Source organism: Haliotis rufescens, unplaced genomic scaffold (assembly GCF_023055435.1).
Source record: "Haliotis rufescens isolate VD_foot unplaced genomic scaffold, xgHalRufe1.0.p SCAF_55, whole genome shotgun sequence".
Lineage (NCBI taxonomy): Eukaryota > Metazoa > Mollusca > Gastropoda > Lepetellida > Haliotidae > Haliotis > Haliotis rufescens.
This window is the reverse complement of record NW_025964279.1, coordinates 143,230-155,628: the sequence shown is the minus strand read 5'-3', so window position 1 is coordinate 155,628 and position 12,399 is coordinate 143,230. Positions and strand designations below refer to the sequence as shown.

Sequence of the window (12,399 nt, the reverse complement as noted above, 5' to 3'; positions counted from 1 at the left end):
CAAAATGGATCAAAGACAAAACTGGAATAGAACTAGAATTTTCAAAATTGACAAATTTATTAGGTGACAACAAAAACGAAATGATGGATTAAATCATATTCTAACTGCAACAAAGCAAAACATATTCAAATCAAACTTTTCCGACTCAATACCAAATTTCCCACACATCAAAAAAGAAATAACCTATTCATATTACATCGACAGAAATATATCATATTCACAATGTAAATACACACAGTTCATGACATTTTGGTCTCTCTGTCACCACCTGTTCGTTTAAAACCACGAACTTGCACAATCCAACAATATGACACTGGAATAGTTTTGTTTGTTATCATCTATAGGTATACTTTGTAACATGTATGTATTTAAGTTTGCATGTGAACTATAGTCTGTAAACATATTGTTTGTGTACTCAAAAAAGAAAAAAAAAGAAACCAAGAAGCTTCTTGGATTCAAACCCTGGATAAAACGTAAATTTAAACAACATTATCAATGCTCCTCGGCGCTTAGGATGAACATGCAAATAACATATTTTTTTGCGCCAGTGAGCTTTAACGAAGGGATGACATAGATTCTATCAAAAGTTTCGAACAAATATTATCACACACAGACATAAACATAGCGTGACCATTTTCCATGATTATGTATATGACAGTTTTATCCAACTTTCACTATATCTGCGTGCAAACCTATGTAAAATAAATGAAACAAAGACGACATGGCTATAACGATGTGATGTAGTGCTGTATTTTGGGCCATAGATTATCAATGTTTCGGTGACTGTTTTCAGCCTATTAACGTTTGTAATGTGTTGGTCAAATCCAATTTTCAAATATATACATTCTATTCCGACATTTAGTTTGTTTGTTTGTTGTTTATAGCCACATTCAGCAATAATTCAGCGATATGACGGCGGTCTGTAAATATATCGAGTCTGGGCCAGACAATCCAGTTATTGATAACATGAGCATCGATCTGCGCAATTGGTATACGATGACATGCATCAACCAAGTCAGTGAGCTAAAACACCCGATCCCGTTTGTCGCCCCTTGCGACAAACTTTGTCGCCTTTTACGGTAAGCATGGGTTGCTGAAGACCTATGCTAACGGGTGTCGACATTCAGTAGACTGCTTGAAAAGCTAGGATCTTCAGGGGAGTAGTTATGATAATAAGCTGACACAAGTTCATGAACGTGCCTCTACAAGTAGGTGTATTTGGAGAAACTGATATGTTAAATACAAACATACAGTATACACAGTGGGTTAATATGAGTTGTCTTAGCAATATTCCACCCATATGTCTGGGGACACTACAAATGGACTTCACGCATTGTGCCATTGGCGGAATCGATCCCGGGTCTTCGGAGTGACCGTCTCGGGTTAAATATGAGAAAAATAAACGACGAGGTATTGAGTTCACAGATCCATTTTCTTGGCTAATAGTTTTATACAAGTGTGTATGGCCTGATAAAGCTCGTAAATGAGCTGAAGGTAATAGCCGAGTAAATTGATTTTCACTTTATTAAATCAATCAACCAATCAATCAAAATATCGAAAGTTGCGATACTAGCTTCGTCCAAAATTGGCTTCGACAGAAGATATCGCTTGGGTGAGATCAATCGATATCTCCTTGGAGATTTTGAATTAATTCAACTGATCCGCAAATAGGTGACATTATTAATTATATATGAATTATTTCCCATAAGTACCGTCCGTTCAAAGAGTTGTACAGAGATGAGTAACATGGGAATAAGATAATTTCACGCTCGTGGCCTCCGAGATCAAATATATCAAGACAAGTTACAGTCAAACATTGTTCTGTTGAAGTTGAAGGGACCCACATTAATACTTCGAGTTATCCGAGGTTCGACACGACCGATCTACCGATTCGCGTGAATGAATAACACGAACCATCTGCGACAAACAAAGAACCAGAAAATGAAATTATTATTTTATCAACCAGTGTTCAAACATTTTGATCTTGGAAGACGTGAAGGGTGAAATTCTATTTACCACCCAAAGTCCTTCCAATATTGTCAGTTTGTAAACAGTAACGTGCAGTGTCTTTAGCGTAAATAGTACGTACAGCTACAGCTTCAGAGGCTGAGAGATTATTGATGTTTGATTGTGACGTTTTGGTAACAGATGATGTCACAATGATCTGCAAAGTATTGTGGTGCAATTTCATTGCAGCGATTATATACTAGGAGACATGGCTTGTTCTCGCCCAAGCGATATCTCTGGTAGAGGCCAGTTTTGGGTGATTAATAGAGGTTATCACGCGAGTGTGTTTGGGGATATCCTGTATGAGACTTTAATACATTATCTGTCTGTCTGCCTGTATTAGGAATAAACATTGTATTTAGCGAGTCTTGACGATAATAGTGTTTATTCCTTTTGAGCTGCCCTTGAGAAAAATGCACTGATCACGACCGCCGTCTTTCAAAACCACATTTGTCGAATCTTCATCAATGACGTCGTTTCTAGTGTGACGTCATTCCGACCTTACGTCACAATACGATTCGAACGACGTCAACAATGCCTCCTAGATCATGTAAACAATGCACTGGTGCGCTTGAAGTGATATTTGTACCATGGATGCACAATTTGCTCTTCAGAATCATCTGAAGCAACACATGTATTCAAATGACGAGAAAGGTCTGTTAAGAACTACCCCAGTTAGTCACACAATGACAGTGCGTCGTAATACATTTACATCAAGTACCCGTGAAGATCCGGGGTTGAATAGGTCTTCAGCAACCCATGCTTGACATAAAAGGCGACTATGCTTGTCGTAAGAGGCGACTAACGGGATCGGATGGTCAGGCTCGCTGACTTGGTTGATGCATGTCATCGTATCCCAATTGCGTGGATCGATGCTCATGATGTCAATCACTGGATTGTCTGGTCCAGACTCGATTATTTACAGACCGCCGTTATATAGCTGGAATATTGCTGAGTGCGGCGTTAAACAACAAACCAACCAACCAACCAACCAACCAACATCAAGTACACAAACTCTGACGTTTCTCAATATATACTGCAACGCTGAGTTTAAGATTAAAGGATCTAAATGATCAGAAAGAAAGCTTCTGTACGTATTCATGCTTGGGAATTCCCAGTGTTTTTTCCCAGAAATGTGGAAGTAGTCCGTCAGTGTTTACGTCATTTCAAGAACACGGTCTCGCGAAAAACGTATGAACGTCAAATGGAGTTCAATTTCGCGGTAACAGGTGACCAAACTCTCGTCCAATTAAAAAGCCGAATATCGTGTAAACTTCAAACTAAAATTAAAATCATACGGTTAGACGATTAAGCTGGCATGTGCGGGTGTAATGACGTCATAATAGGTGATGTCAATTGGTCGGTACGTCATAAGTCATCGTGCACGCGCTGAAAATCGCATGGCGAAGTTTCTAACAACCCAATGGTAGCTGGAACAAGCATGCCATTATTTGTGACCCGTAACTCACATTATCATGAGGCGTTTACAAATCGAGCTACCTGACTGACCACTCGCCTTCTTCACCACTCGTCGTCAGGGAAACAAAATGTTCAAGGTCGTGAAAAATACTTCGTCGATGAACGTTTTATCTAATGCTTCTACATGATGTTTTATTTCAATATTGGTGCTCTGAACTTTTAAAGTGCGAAGACACTTGCATTTCTACAATACAAAACTGAGTCCGTGCACACCCACTCTCAAACACTACTGTGTATACTATCATTTTGCTGCTTTAAAAAATCAAATCGATGTTTGAATAGCTTCGTTTGGGTGCTCAACAACTGGTAGTCACGTCGTATTAGGACCCGTATCCGAAATAAAATACAAATTAAAGATTTGACTCGGCTTTTGTGTGTATGAACGGTTTTGCTCTCAATGAGGTATCATTATTTTTCTTGGGCCTTCTGTTCATTTTGTACGTTTGCAAATACCACAAACATCTCAGGAATCAACGCGATCTGTTCAGGTCACATTGCTCAGAAATTTGATTTTTTTTTAAAAAAAGGACACTGATTGGGTTTCCATTGAAACTTGACGATTAAGAAAAATGCGGCCAATCTTTAACTTTCTAAACATCCAACATCCATAGTTTTGGTCACCAGATGGTCTGTGTGATGACCGCATGTCACACAGATGCAGGAAATAGGGGTGTTTTAATTAATCGTTTTAAAAGCCAAAATCACTTAAGCTTAGGAAACAATGCAGCAAAACAAGGACTTCACTAACCAGACCGATTGGTAATCGGCTTAGACTGATTAAAGGCGGAGGTAGATAGGTATATAAACCAGGTGCAGTTGCCCGACCATCATAACAAGCATCTTAGTCTTTGTTGTCTCACCAGCGATCAACACCCCAACATGAACATCAGCTTCAGCATAGTCATCGCCTTCTTGGGTAAGTCAACTGAATATTTATAATTCTTTATTTTAATTTGTTTCGTCCAATACTCACATTGAGAAATGCCTTATGCTGAAGTATATAATTTCGTTAATTCTTGCTGACTTTTATACTCTGACTTCAGTAAAATCTTTAAAAATGCGGATTTTGTTTAATTTACGAATACAGCATGGTTCGTTGTTTGAGGGCGCTTCTGATCCGCAGTTAACGTGTTTTCCTATGTTCGTAGTAAATAGGTACATAAATTACGATCGGATGGACAAAAAATCTTTGCCAACCATCCATGGTACACGATCAACATTGAGATTAAGTAATATCACTATGTAATAGAACACGATATGGTCTTTATTTTAAAACAGATTCAATAAGGTTGTACCTTGACACGCATAGAATATCTTATCTGCTCTAATTTATTCAATGGGTGAATTGAGCGCATTCCCCTGATTCATCTGCAACAGCACTGACATCGTACACGGCGACAACACATGACTTCATACACGACTACATGTACATTACTGTTTGTGTTCCAGCCATGTTCGTGACCTACTCCAACGCGTGCTGCTGTCACAAGGGCAGTCACAAGAGCCACCACAGCAGGCACGGCATCCCCGTCCCCATCCCTTACCCCATGGGCGGCAGCAGCGGCGGCAGCCACTCCTCCAACATCCCTCTCGTCATCACAACGGCTGGAAAATAGACACGCGGAAGTGAGTGACCCAAAACATAATGATACGTTGTGTAGAGTTGCGTCCCTTCGGCACGCAAGAAACCTATGATTGTAGGTTCGAATCCCGGTTCGCCACGATTACGTTTCTAGGTTTGTCAGCACCATATCCGTGCTCGTGGGTTTCACTTAAAAATGGACTTAAAAACAACAAGATTAAAAAAAACCTTTTATCTGTAAGGTTGCGACAAATGTGAGTTGGAGCCAAAGTTACAATTATTGTAGTTGTGTCCAAATCCACCACCACAGTGTCTAGAAAACATTGTTTTATCAAGTGTTACAATATATATCCACATATACATTAGGGCGGTAGGGTAGCCTGGTTGTTAAAACGTTCGCCCGTCACGCCGAAGGCCAGGTTCGATTTTCCAAATAGGTACAATGCGTGAAGCCCATTTCTGATGTCCCCCGCCGTGATATTGCTGGAAAATGGCTAAAAGCGGCGTAAAACAGAAGCGATTTTGAAATACAGGTATTAATAATTAAGTTACTAATTATTCCGTTAAGCCAGGGTACGATGTCACATTATAGAGCGGACTGGGGACATGAGGGTGTATGGTATTAATAAATATACATGCATGTATTGAGACAACGAGTTTTCCCTGACGTCATCATTGGCTGTCTTTTCAGACTATGCTGCTGTCACGTGATGTCCTGGTCAGTCATTGTAACGAACAAAACTTGTCACGCAACGCGGAATGTTCTTACAAACACATACCTCCACTTTCTATTGCTTATGTCATTAAATCTTCCTGAAAATAAATACATTCGAGGATTTTGTCAAATGTGGTGTGTCTTTTTATCAATTATGCCTTTCATTTAATATATTATTTCATATTGTCGGCATTTCGTAGCAAGCAAACAGTCCCAATGTATGCCACTAAAAAGAAGTTACAGCAATTTACAGAGCAATTAGGGAGCACGGGTGGCCCAGGCGTCTAAGGCGCCGCGATTCGCTGTGCAAAGTTGCGTCCCTTGGGCACGCCAGAAACCTTTGATTGTGGGTTCGAATCCCGGTTCGCCCTAATTATGTTTCTAGGTTTGTCAGCACCATACCCGTGCTCGTGGGTTTCACCGAAGTGGTAAACGTCTGAGACCTGCATCACTTCGGGCTTTCCTCCCACATTAAGCTGACATGCCGCGATATAACTGGAATACTGTTAAAAGCGGCGTTAAACCCAACTCACTCACTCACTCACTACAGAGTAATTGGAGTCATATTATAAAGTCGAGTGTTGACTTCTTTTGAGTAGTGTAGAATGTCATTGTGAGATATAGCTGAGCTACATGTATAGCAGGACCAGATCCCCGACCTCAGATTAGATTGATCAATATACCAACTGTTCTATAGCTAATGGGGGCAGTCGGCTAGCCTAGTGATTAAAGCGTTAGCTCGTCACGCCGAAGACCCGGGTTCGATTCCCGACATGGGTACAATGTGTGAAGCCCATTTCGTGTGTCCCCCGCCGTTATATTGCTGGAATATTGCTAAAAGCGGCGTAAAACCATACTCACTCACTCACTCACTCACTCACTAGAGGTAATGTTGCCTCTTCCAATGTGATCGACCCGTGAAGATCCGGGTAGAATAGGTCTTCAGCAACCATTGCATATGCTTGCCGTAAAAGGCGACTATGCATGTCGTAAGAGGCGACTAACGGGATCGGGTGGTCAGGCTCGCTGTCTTGGTTGATGCATGCCATCGATCCCAAATGCGTGGATCGATGCTCATGATATCAATCACTGGATTATCTGGTCCAGACTCTTTTATTTACAGCCGCCATCATAGAGTTGGAATTTGCTGAGTGCGGCGTTAAACAATAATAATAATAATTTAAGCATTTGTATAGCGCAGCATTCACTGTGCATAAGTGCTCAGTGCGCACAAACCAACCAACCAACCAAATCCCATGTGATCCCCACTATTGTGACGCCTGGAGCGCCTGAATTCGATGTGCCGAGTTAAGACCATCAATCGTGCCAGAATCCGATGATCGTGGGCTACATCCCAGATTAGGCCTGATTATTAATTTTGTGTTTACCAAAATGGTAAACGTCTCACGCATTGATATAATGGACGTACTGTTCACAGCAGTACCAACTCACTCACTGCCAGTCACATGAATGACATGAACGAGTCAACGTCGTCGGGGTCGACGAAACGCTAAGCCAGCCAGCCGAGACAATGTCGTCAGATGACGCTAACAGTCGTGTGTTCACACGGGTTAATCCGTTGTCCGTCATGCGTTTACGCACTCAGGTGGTCCTGTTCTGTATGGCGGCATGATTTGATGTGCAGAGTTACGTCCCTTTGAGTCTGAATCTCAGATGTACCCAGACTCGATTATTTACAGGACCGCCGTCATAGAGCTGGAATATTGCTGAGTGTGGCGTTAAACAACAAACAAACAAATCATATGGAAATCGATAAATACTTGGACCAAGTCTATTTCGTAACGACCAATACATTTCTGCCCCAAGCGTACACACGGTAACGTACACTGATGACTGGTGTTGTCATGACAACAGTCCCCCCTTTTACGTCCTCCTGCCCTCATCCTAATGTGACACACTAACTCATAATACTCATCGATAGTTGCGGAGTTACGACAATTAATTCAATTTTCTGTGCATCCGATGATCTACAAATTTGTATTTTTTACTCTTGATGATCGAGTTGGTCTTCTTTCACATGAAATTCTGTTCTGTGTGACATTTGTATCTACCATTAATGTGGCCACTTGGTTGTATTGGTGTTCTTTTTAAATTATAATATAACATGCATATGAAAAAGTAATCATACACGTATTTTTATTCCCTGTTATTTTACCATGAACAATGTATTGCGATATATCGTATCGTGATTTCGTTGTAAATTTAAGCTATACTCGCGAGATCATTATAACAATATGATGCCGTATCATTTACATACAACAATGCGTTGTTGTTTTCACACTCTTATCATATGAGCAACGGAAATATGACCAAGCATATTTCTCTGAACTATAAGGCTTATAGTATATTACAAAACGGGTCGTCCTGGAGAAATTAAAACATCACAAACCATTGTATACGGCAAGCGTGAAGGATTTTTGTGTTTCATCTTATACATTTTACGATGTGCTTATGAATTTTTATCCCTTTTTTAGGTAAATGAGGAATGGTTTTATATACACACCAAGATACAAACTATGGAACTCAAACGATTTGCATTGGAAAAATCCGAGCCGACAGTTGCCAGACAATTGCTGAAACATTCACACATGTATTTATGGTAAATTATGGAATAAATATATGATATACTCGGGACTAATCCTCCGGGGGCAATCCAAATGGACAGACAGAGTGAACTTAAAAAACCCCATAGTCATCTGAGTTATTGCTATCAAAATTTACGACAAAAGACGCATAGTTATATACTTACACTCGCTAACTTTTGAATGAAATATACAATCATGATTGTTGGGATTGTTGGGGTTTATAACCATGGCCCGTTCCACGAAATGGTCGCAGTGGTTTGACTATAATATACCCCGTTCACTTGCGCCTCTATACATACGTGTGTAGAAATACATACGTTGGTATACTTGTCATGTGAACGCGGTAACTCATGTGTGTATATTTACACAAGGAGCAAATTTGCATCATGTCTGGAGCAGGTGCAAATGTAAATGTAAATTTGCACTGTGTGTATACATGTATGTTGCAATGTGAACGTTTATGTCAACGTAAGAGGATGATCTAATTAATATCTGTTCGTTTGCCAACACCAAACAAATTGTCAACTTTTTTGCGTACATACAGAGTTGAACGGACGGTGTTTTCTTTTGGTTTCAAGGAGTCAAAACTTTGTGTACAAATTAAATTAAACCCATGTTGCTTCACGCGAAAAGTTTCGGTGAAGTAACTCACTTCTCATTCAACTTTGATTGGAAAACAACTTGTTTTGTGTTGAAAATCGTGAACAGACTGACGAATATGTGTGCCTTACATAATTTCCACACTTTATTTACACACCTAATACCCCGTTCACATGCGCCTCTATACATATGTGTGTATATGTTCACTCGTGTGTAGAAATACATAGGAGAAGTTAAACCATGAACAATACTAGTGAGTGAGTATGTTTTACGCCGCTTTTAGCAATATTCCAGCAATATCGCGGCGGGGAACACCAGAAATGGGCTTCACACATTGTACCCATGTCGGGAATCGGTGACGAGCGAACGCCCCCTATAAACAAAACTAAAACATTCAAGTCAACACATGGGTACAATGTGAAAAACGCATTTCTGGTGTCCCCCGCTGTAATGTTGTCAAATCGCCTAAAAGACAATGAGATGGACCAATATGACTTTTATCTCACCATGCCCTAACACATGGTCCAGAGGCAAGAGCGTCTACTGCCTATTTATAAAAAACTAGGCTTTGATATAGCCTAGTGGACACGCTTGCCTCGGGAAGATGGGTCTTATACAAAATGATAAAAACCCTAACAAAGGAATAGTAACACAAACAGTATGGATGTAAAGTTTTCCTTTGCAATTTTAATATCGTCGATTGCAACAAATGTATCAGACATACTCCTCATTGTACACTAAACTACATTTTAATTCAATTTTCACAATGACTTTCAATTCTCAATGAAAATCAGAAAAAAAATCAAGAAATATAAAAAGCACCTGTTGTGAGATGTACTTTCTCCCGCCATGAAACCAAAAGACGATGAAAGACTAATTGCCGGGGATCAATCGTGATCATTCGTGTCATTCCGGGGCCTGCCGAATTGTTTCTTGTTGGTCACGAACAGGTCGAGTGCTACCGACAGGTCGTGGAATGCGCATTTACAACGCGTGAAAGAAACTACCGATACGAACTCGCTGGTATTTCATTGAGATATGCATCTTATTTGCTATACAGCTTCCACGTGTGGTTTACATGTGGTCACAGCAGCTTGACGTAACAGCGACACACACAACTAATCCGATTACAGGCGTCTGATCTTGGTCCTCACCGACTATATATACCTTCCCTTAATCAGCCAACATCATTACAATCTAGTGAGAGAAAAATTCAAGACTTCTTCAAAATATGAACACCTTCATCGGACTGTTTGTAGCACTGCTAGCTGGTGAGTGTATAACTGTGAATTTTTCATTTCTACATTATTTTTAAAACACGTCAAACAAAATGAAAAATCTAATCAATTTCTTCAAGATTTCTTGAGTATAATGTTTTCCACTTTAGAAATTTCTTTTGGGGGATGTTACACTGATTGGGACGCTTCTGGTGCTGATGAAGCGTCAGTGTATTATTTAATATATGGAGCCGAGAAAGTTCTGCATTAAGAAATGATTGAATATTTAACCGGATTTTAAGGATGAGATGGTGAACCTACTAGCCGCTTTGGTATTATACTCCAAAAGGGGGCTTAGAATGAAATTTGAGTGAAATCTTTTTTCAGAACTCTTACTTTTTACTCTCGGGGCGGTCGGGTAGCCTAGCGGTTAAAGCGTTCGCTCGTCACGCCGAAGATCCGGGTTCGAATCCCGACATGGGTACAATGTGTGAAGCCCAATTCTGGTGTCCCCCGCCGTGATATTGCTGGCATATTGCTAAAAGCGGCGTAAAACCAAACTCACTCACTCACTCTTTACTCTCCGTTGCAGCGTGCCTGATGTCGTTCTCCAACGCCTGTTGTTGTCATCACGGCAGCCACAGCAGCCACCACAGCAGGCACGGCATCCCCATCCCCATCCCCTACCCCATGGGCGGCAGCAGCGGCGGCAGCCACTCCGCCAACATCCCCCTCATCATCACAACGACTGGAAAATAGGAACAGGTGCTCCTAGCGTTGCTCATTCATTTTGATGCTTAGATAATGTTGAAATTGAGATAATGTTATTGTAAGATAAGCCACAGACTGTTGTCAGCAAGTCAAGCTTGCAATGTGACATTCTTACTTGAGATAAGGGCGGTCGGGTAGCCTAGTGGTTAAAGCGTTCGCTCGTCACACCGAAGACCCGACATCGATTCCCGACATGGGTACAATGTGTTAAGACCATTTCTGGCGTCCCCCGCCGTGATATTGCAGGAATATTGCTAAAAGCGGCGTAAAATCATACTCACTCTCTCTCTCTCTCTCTCTCTCACTCACTTGAGATAAAACATATATTGTAGGATCTGACAATAGCCTAACAGAAATAATTACTATAACTGTAATAAAAAATCATACTATTAAATTCGGTCACATGAGCCCTAGTTGTTGGGTTGCTGTATATGTACAAGCCAACATCCACTGATCACGGGTTTGAATCCAATATTTGCCCCGATTATGACCTTTCGTCGGTCAGAAACCATGCAGGTGGTCGCAGGTTTCAACCAAGTTGGGAATGTGCATGTACATGAACGACCTGCATCACTTTGGGTTCTTGACCCGTGAAGATCCGGGGAAGAATAGGCCTTCAGCAACCCATGCTTGTCGTAAAAGGCGACTTTGGTTGTTAAGGCGACTAACGGGATCGGGTGGTCAGGCTCGCTGACTTGGTTGACGTATGTCATCGTATCCCAATTGTGTGGATCGATGCTCATGATGTCCATCACTGTATTGTCTGGTTCAGACTCGATTATTTACAGACCGCCGTCATATAGCTGGAATATTGCTGAGTGCGGCGTTAAACAACAAACAAACCCACTCACTCACTCACTCACTCACTATTTGAACTGGTCAATATGGATTGATATAACAAATGCATCTTTTTCTGTGACAGGTGCTGGTTCCTTCTTCCTGTTAGTGGAAGCATGTACACGGTGTCAACATGGGACGACAAATCAACTCTACAAATGCCTGACACCTGATACTGTGTTTATGCTTGTGATATTAAACAGATGTACATACTACAAATCGAATTATGCTTTTCCTTGGATATATTTACGACGCTTTTAAACAACTCCCTCGGTTTATAAGAAAGTGCACTGCTCGTAGGGAGAAGAATGAGTGAATTTAATTTAAAGCCGCTTTGAACAGTATTTCAGTTATATCAGAACGTGTCAGCTTAATCTAGGAGGGAATAACACCATAAGAACTAACGAGTACGGGCGGACGGACACAATTTTAAGGATCGTAAGTATTTGAATCCAGGTCAGAGAATCCTGGCCTCTAAGGTAGATAACTCTGCACAACGAGTTCCGGCGTTATAACATAGTGACAAAAGGAAGTCCTTTATGATCATTATCGAGGCGATCTAGGATTCGATCCTACAACCAACGT

The 12,399-nt window shown here is 40.9% G+C and overlaps 2 long non-coding RNA genes across 2 annotated transcripts; both read left to right on the top strand.

Annotated features, from left to right (window-relative positions):
• Positions 1-4,325: 4,325 nt before the first annotated feature.
• Positions 4,326-5,914, top strand: LOC124121421. Its single transcript, XR_006859029.2, has 3 exons — positions 4,326-4,402; positions 4,936-5,112; positions 5,760-5,914. It is a non-coding gene; the product is annotated as an uncharacterized LOC124121421 (long non-coding RNA).
• Positions 5,915-10,188: 4,274 nt separating this feature from the next.
• Positions 10,189-12,029, top strand: LOC124121419. The gene is made up of 3 exons (XR_006859028.2): positions 10,189-10,260; positions 10,799-10,971; positions 11,900-12,029. It is a non-coding gene; the product is annotated as an uncharacterized LOC124121419 (long non-coding RNA).
• The last annotated feature ends 370 nt before the right edge of the window (positions 12,030-12,399 follow it).